The 7,849-nt window shown below is 39.3% G+C and overlaps 2 long non-coding RNA genes across 9 annotated transcripts in view; both read right to left on the reverse strand.

Annotated features, from left to right (window-relative positions):
• The window catches only part of LOC121031546 (uncharacterized), a 135,188-nt gene extending 132,403 nt beyond the window's left edge, over nt 1–2,785 (reverse strand). The window contains exon 1 of the long non-coding RNA XR_005790776.1: nt 1,932–2,785. This is a non-coding gene — a long non-coding RNA (uncharacterized LOC121031546). The remainder of the gene's footprint in view (nt 1–1,931) is intronic.
• Nucleotides 1–7,849, reverse strand: part of LOC121031543 (uncharacterized) — a 222,481-nt gene that overhangs the window by 189,552 nt on the left and 25,080 nt on the right. The window lies entirely within an intron of this gene.

Consider the following 7,849-nt stretch of genomic DNA (forward strand, 5'->3'; position numbering starts at 1 on the left):
GGGAGAGTTTAGAACCTTGTTTTCTGAGTCCATAGCATGTTCCTTAATGTACCCATCATGTTTCAGAGGTGGGAAGTAAGGAAACATTTTTCATATCTCTCTTCATCTGTTACATCCATTTGACATCTGCTGTGCCCCAACCCAAAGCTACCTTTGCTGCCAAATTTAGGCACCAATAATCTACCAGCATATGGCCCACTATTGGGTAATTAAGCAATTATTTTTAGATGTAACCCAGATATTCCTACCTTCTCTAGCTACCAGGGATCATGCTTCCCTTGGTATGAGAACCCTGAATCCCCATCCTGCTTACTTATAGAAAAATCCCATCTTTTACCAGGTTTCCAAAACCTTCCTAAATATTTCTGATTATGCCCGAAGAATGCTTAAAGATGCCACAAATCCATCCCAATTGTCCCTTGTCCCCCTTGCCTGTGTCTGGACTCCTGCCCATCTCTGCCACAGGTCCGTCTTTTCATATTATCACTAGCTTCTCCACATAGATAATTCTCCCCTCAAATCACTTTCTTCCAAGTCTGTGTCTCTGTCCACTATTACATTCCTCAGATATAACACAAAATTATTCCTCAGGTATAATTTCACAAAACTATGCTTTTTATGAAAACAAGATCCAGTAACACTGCAGAAAAGAAAATGTAAACTAGTAACTAGTTGCATCTTCTCTAGATTCCCTAGGTTAACCATTCAGAGGAGATTACCCATTGACCAGTGCTCTTCTTTGCACCCCCACCCCCCACCCCGCCCACCTGCAGTACAGTTGCAGGGGCCAATGATTTCTCTGCCTGGGAACTAGACCTTCTAGCTCCTCCGAGCCCAGTGAAAAAGAAAATCTAAGTTTAAGGCCAGCTTTCCACCAAATATGGTCGTCTGCAATAAGAAGTCTACCCACAAGGAAAACAAACTGCAGAGTTACTTGCTTAAGTTTGTTTCTTTGCTCTCTTGTACCTCTCCACTCCAGAATGGTATTTTAGCCTGGCTTCGCAGAATCAAAAAGCCCACTGAAATTTTTTCACAACATCAAACAAGCAAGCCCTCTGCTTCCCAAAGATGAATTCTAACTTGCACCTTTAACAGAACAGAAAAATTGCTGGCATTTTAAAATATTTTCCTTTATACTTCTAGCCAATTAGTTTTGTTGTTGTTGTTGCTTTTCAATTTAGGGTTTGAACCTTAACTAGAAGAACCAAGAAAAAAAACGTCTTATACAATTTCCTGGGAAGCGAAAGTTTACATTTTTAATATTTCAAGGTCAACATGGTTTGTGGGGAGTGAGTGATCCCTGAAAGAAATAATCAATAAGGTGGACTTAGTTAAAATAAAAATTTCTGCTCCACAAAACACAATATCAAGAGAATTAGAAGACAAGGCACCCACTGGGAGAAAATATTTGCAAAAGCACATCTGATAGAGGACTGTTATCCAAAATATACAAAGAACTCTTAAAATTCAACAGTAAGAAAACAAACAACCCAATTAAAAATGGGCCAGGGAGGAGCCAAGATGGCAGAACAGCATGGAAGTTTTTTGTGTGTCTCGCGTGCATGAAATACAGCCAGATCAACATTAAACCATCCTGCACACCTAGAAAACTGATTTGAGGATTAACACAATAATCTGCACAACCTGAACCACAGAACTCACCAGGTACACGGTGCGGAGAGGTGAACTGGGGGAGAGAGAAGCCATGGAAGACAGGGGCAGTTTTTGCACGTGGAGAAAGGACTGAGCCGGTGGGGAGAATGTGGGAAAAGCACCTCCCCCCCCTCCCCCGCCAAAAGCAGTTGGAGAGAAAGTGGAAAAGTTGAAACAGCCGCAGGGACTGAACTAAAAAAGGAGAAAGGAAAGGGTTTAAGTTCCATTAAGACTCTATAAGCGGGGAGCGCAAAGCCTGAAACTCCACAGCTCAATACCTGGTGGTGCTCTGGTGGGAAGGGTGAATCCCCAGGAGCCGAGTGAAGTCTGGTGGTCTTCAGGCCACGCAGGGACAGGTGATTCTCCTGCTGGGAGCACATCTGGTAGAGGCTGTGTGGCCCCCCACAGGAAAAGGCCCCAGTGAACCCGGGAGAACAACCACATTTGCTGGCGCTGGAACAAAGTCGTTGGGGGTGAAGCCTGATGCCAGATGCATGTTGTGATTTGCCATAATCCCTGAAACACTGCTGCTATACTGTCTCACAAACTTTTTCTGGGGTGGGCTGGTACCCGGCCATAGTCTCCGGGCACCGGCAGCAGCCCGGTCCCGCAAATATTCCTGGGTGCAGCTGGCAGACGGCCATTTCTCGGTGAGACCCTCCCGCAGGAGGGCAGAACGGGTCAAAACCGCAGTCCCTCACAAGTAAGGGGCCGAGGGAAAACAGCCGCACCGGAGACAAAAATAAGGAGGGAGGTGCTGCCTGGGGCTTGGTCAGGGACAGTGTAAAAGCGCGGAGTGGACGGAAGACAAAGGATGGGTGCGCTATTGCTGGGGCGGGGAGAGCACAGTTCCAATACTAGAGAACGGGTAGCTGGGCGGCGCCATGTTCATCAGTCCCGCGCATCCGCATACGCACCTAAAAGCGCCACAAGAATCCACCCCAGTAAGCTAAGCAGCGCCATCTACTGGAGAATAAAGTTGTTACACTAAGCCCCGCCCAACTAGGCCAACCTCTCTCTTCAGGAACAAAAGTCTCTCCGCCTGCTTAGTTTATGGACTATAAAGCATTTCATAGTTTGACTTCTAGGGGAAAACGAAGTAATTTCAGTAGTATTTCAGTCTGTTCGCCGGTCCATCTACACAACTTTGTTTCTTTTCTTTTCTTTTTATTTCTCTTTTGTATTTCTTTTCTTTTTCCTGAATACAGAAAGAGAAAAATTCATTTTTATTTCCAGTTTTTATTAAAAATATTTTTCTTTAATTTTTTTCCACTATATTTTTTACTTTTGTGTAAATTTTTTCAAATTCTATTTTACTCCCATCATCTCATTTTAGTCTACTTCTGTGTATTCAATTTTCAAATTCTCAAACGATTTCCTTTTTTTCTCCCCCCTTTTTTTTCCTCTAATCTCTCAAACCACTTTCAACACCCAGACCAAAACACACCTAGGATCTACCATCATTTATTTGATTTTTGTGTGTGTGTGTTTGTTTTTAATTTTTTAATTTTAATATTTTTAAAATTTTAATTGTTTTTAATTTTAGGGTTTTTTTTACCTCATTAATTCCTTTTCTCCCTTCAAAATGACGAAATGAAGTAATTCACCCCAAAAGAAAGAGCAGGAAGAAACGACAGCCAGGGACTTAACTAACACAGACACAAGCAACATGTCTGAACCAGAATTTAGAATCATGATAATAAGAATACTAGCAGGAGTCGAAAATAGATTAGAATCCTTTTCTGTGTAGATAAAAGAAGTAAATGCTAGTCAGAATGAAATAAAAAATGCTATAACTGAGCTGCAATCTCAGTTGCCACGGCGGCAAGGATGGATGAGGCAGAGAATCCGTGACATAGAGGACAAACTTATGGAGAATAATGAAGCAGAAAAAAAGAGGGAGACTAAGGCAAAAAAGCACGATTTAAGAATTAGAGAAATCAGTGACTCATTAAAAAGGAGCAACATCAGAATCATAGAGGTCTCAGAAGATGAAGAGAGATAAAAGGGGTAGAAGGGTTATGAAAGCAAATCATAGCAGAAAACTTTCCTAACCTGGGGAAAGACACAGACATCAAAATCCAGGAAGCACAGAGGACCCCCATTAGATTCAACAAAAACCGATCATCAACAAGGCATATCACAGTCAACTTCACAAAATACTCAGGCAAGAAAGAATCATGAAAGCAGCAAGGGAAAAAAAGTCCTTAACCTGCAAGGGAAGACAGATCAGGCTTTCAGCAGACCTATCCACAGAAACTTGGCAGGCCAGAAAGGAGTGGCAAGATATATTCAATGTGCTGAATCAGAAATATATGCAGCCAAGAATTCTTTATCCAGCAAGGCTGTCATTCAAAATAGGAGAGATTAAAAGTTTCCCAGACAAACAAAAATTAAAGGAGTTTCTGACCACTAAACCAATCCTGCAAGAAATTTTAAGGGGGACTCTCTGAGGGGAGAAAAGATGAAAATAAATAAGTAAATAAATGAATAAATGAATGAATAAATAAATAAATAAATAAATACCAAAAGCAACAAAGACTAGAAACGACCAGAGAACACCACCAGAAACTCCAACTCTACAAGCAACATAATGGCAATAAATTCATATCTTTCAGTATTCACTCTAAAGTCAGTGGACTAAATGCTCCAATCAAAAGACACAGGGTAACAGAATGGATAAGAAAACAAGATCCATCTATATGCTGTTTACAAGAGATCCACCTTAGACCTAAAGACACCTTCAGATTGAAAGTAAGGGGAAGGAGAACCATCTATCATGCTAATGGTTGACAAAAGAAAGCCAGAGTAGCCATGCTTATATCACAAAATCTAGACCTTAAAATAAAGACTGTTACAAGAGATGAAGAAGGGCATTATATCATAATTAAGGGGTCTATCCACCAAGAAGACCTAACAATTGTAAACATTTATGTGCCAAATGTGGCAGCACGCAAATATATAAGTCAATTAATCACAAACATAAAGAAACTCATTGATAATAATACCGTAATAGTAGGGGACTTCAACACTCCACTTATAGCAATGCACAGATCATCTAGTCAGAAAATCAACAAGGAAACAATGGCTTTGAATGACACACTGGACCAGATAGATTTAACAGATATATTCAGAACATTTCATCCTAAAGCAGCAGAATATACATTCTTCTCCAGTGCAATGGAATATTCTCCAGAATAGACAACATACTGGGACACAAATCAGGCCTCAACAAGTACAAAAAGATGGAGATGATACCGTGCATATTTTTAGACCACAATGCTGTGAAGCTCAAAATCAACCACAAGAAAAAATTTGGAAAAGTAACAAATACTTGGAGACAAGAACATCATCCTACTAGAGAATGAATGGGCTAACCAAGAAGTTAAAGAGGAAATTAAAAAGTACATGGAAACCAATGAAAATGATAACACCACAACCCAAAACCTCTGGGACACAGCAAAGGCAGTCATAAGAGGAAAGTATATAGCAATCCAGGCCTTCCTAAAGAAGGAAGAAAGGTCTCAGGTACACAACCTAAACTTACACCTTAAAGAGCTGGAAAAAGAACAGCAAATAAAACCCAAAACCAGCAGAAGACAAGAAATAATAAAGATTACAGCAGAAATTAATGCTATCAAAATGAAAAAAAGAAAAAAAAAACAGTAGAACAGATCAATGAAACCAGAAGCTGGTTCTTTGAAAGAATTAACAAAATTGATAAACCACTAGCCAGTCTGATCAAAAAGAAAAAGGAAAGGACCCAAATAAGTAAAATCAAGAATGAAAGAGGAGAGATCACAACCAACACAGCAGAAATAAAAACAATAATAAGAGAATATTATGATAAATTATACACCAATAAAATGGGCAATCTGGAAGAAATGGACAAACTCCTAGAAACATATACATTACCAAAACTGAAACAGGAAGAAATAGAAAATTTGAATAGACCCATAACCAGTAAGGAAATCGAATTAGTAATAAAAAAATCTCCCAAGAAACAAGAGTCCAAGGCCAGATGGCTTTCCGGGGGAATTCTACCAAACATTTAAGGAAGAGTTAACATCTATTCTCTTGAAGCTATTCCAAAAAATAGAAATGGAAGGAAAACTTCCAAACTCTTTGTATAAAGGCAGCATTACCTTGATTTCAAAACCAGACAAAGACCACACTAAAAAGGAGAAATTTCCCTGATGAACATGGATGCAAAAATCCTCAATAAGATATTAGCCAACCGGCACCAACAATACATTAAAAAAATTATTCACCATGACCAAGTGGGATTTATACCTGGGATGCAGGGCTGGTTCAATATCTGCAAAACAATCAATGTGATTCATCACATCAATAAAAGAAAGGACAAGAACCACATGATCCTCTCAATAGATGCAGAGAAAGCATTTGACAAAATACAACATCCTTTCTTTAAAAACCTTCAAGAAAGTAGTGATAGAAGGATCATACCCCAAGATCATAAAAGCCATATATGAAAGACCCAATGCTAATATCATCCTCAATGGGGAAAAACTGAGAGGTTTCCCCCTAAGGTCAGGAACAAGACAGGGATGTCCACTGTCACCACTGTTATTCAACATAGTATTGGAAGTCTTAACCTCTGCAATCAGACAACACAAAGAAATAAAAGGCATCCAAATTGGCCAGGAGAAGGTCAAACTTTCACACTTTGCAGATGACAGGATACTGTATATGGAAAACCCAAAATATTCCACCAAAAAACTGTTTGAACTGATTCATGAATTCAGCAAAGTTGCAGGATATAAAATCAATGCACAAAAAAATTGGTTGCCTTCCTATACACCAACAATGAAACAACAGAAAGAGAAATCAAGGAATCCATCCTATTTACAATTGCACCAAAAACCATAAAGTACCCAAGAATAAATCTAACCAAAGAGGTGAAAAATCTATACACTGAAAACTATAGAAAGCTTATGAAAGAAATTGAAGAAGACACACAAAAAAATGGAAAAATATTCCAGGCTCCTGGATAAAAAGGACAAATATTGTTAAAATGTCAATACTATCCAAAGCAATCTATATATTCAATACAATCCCTATCAAATTAATACCAGCATTCTTCACAAAGCTAGAACAAGCAATCCTAAAATTTGTATGGAACCAGAAAAGACCCCAAATAGCCAAAGCAATCTTGAAAAAGAAAACCAAAGCAAGAGGCATCACAACCCCAGAGTTCAAGCTGTATTACAAAGCTATAATTATCAAGACAGTATGGTACTGGCACAAAAACAGACATTCAGATCAATGGAACAGAATAGAGAACCCAGAAATTGACCCACAAACATATGGGCAACTAATCTTTGACAAAGTAGGAAAGAATATCCAATGGAATAAAGACAGTCTCTCCAGCAAGTGGTGCTGGGAAAACTGGACAGCGACATGCAGAAAAATGAACCTGGACCACTTTCTTACACCAGACACAAAAATAAACTCAAAATGGATGAAAGACCTAAATGTAAGATAGGAAGCATCAAAATCCTCGAGGAGAAAGCAGGCAAAAACCTCTTTGATCTTGGCCGCAGCAACTTCTTACTCGACACGTCTCCAGAGGCAAGGGAAACAAAAGCAAAAATGAACTATTGGGACCTGATCAAAATAAAAAGCTTCTGCACAGCAAAGGAAACAATCAGCAAAACTAAAAGGCAACCGACAGAATAGGAGAAGATATTTGCAAACAACTATCAGACAAAGGGTTACTATCCAAAATCTATAAAGAACTTATCAAACTCAAAACCCAAGAAACAAATAATCCAGTGAAGAAATGGGCGAAAGACATGAATAGACACTTCTCCAAAGAAGGCATCCAGATGGCCAACCGACACATGAAAAAATGCTCAACATCACTCATCATCAGGGAAATACAAATCAAAACCACAGTGAGATACCACCTCACACCTGTCAGAATGGCTAACATTAACAACTCAGGCAACAATAGATGTTGGCGAGGATGCAGAGAAAGGATCTCTTTTGGACTGCTGGTGGGAATGCAAACTGGTGCAGCCACTCTGGAAAACAGTATGGAGGTTCCTCAAAAAATTAAAAATAGAACTACCCTACAACCCAGCAATTGTACTACTAGGTATTTATCCACGAGATACAGGTATGCTATTTCCAAGATACACATGCACCCCCATATTTATAGCAGCACTATCAA

Source organism: Herpailurus yagouaroundi, unplaced genomic scaffold (genome assembly GCF_014898765.1).
Source record: "Herpailurus yagouaroundi ecotype Mexico unplaced genomic scaffold, PumYag 141, whole genome shotgun sequence".
In the NCBI taxonomy this organism is placed as follows: Eukaryota; Metazoa; Chordata; class Mammalia; order Carnivora; family Felidae; genus Herpailurus; species Herpailurus yagouaroundi.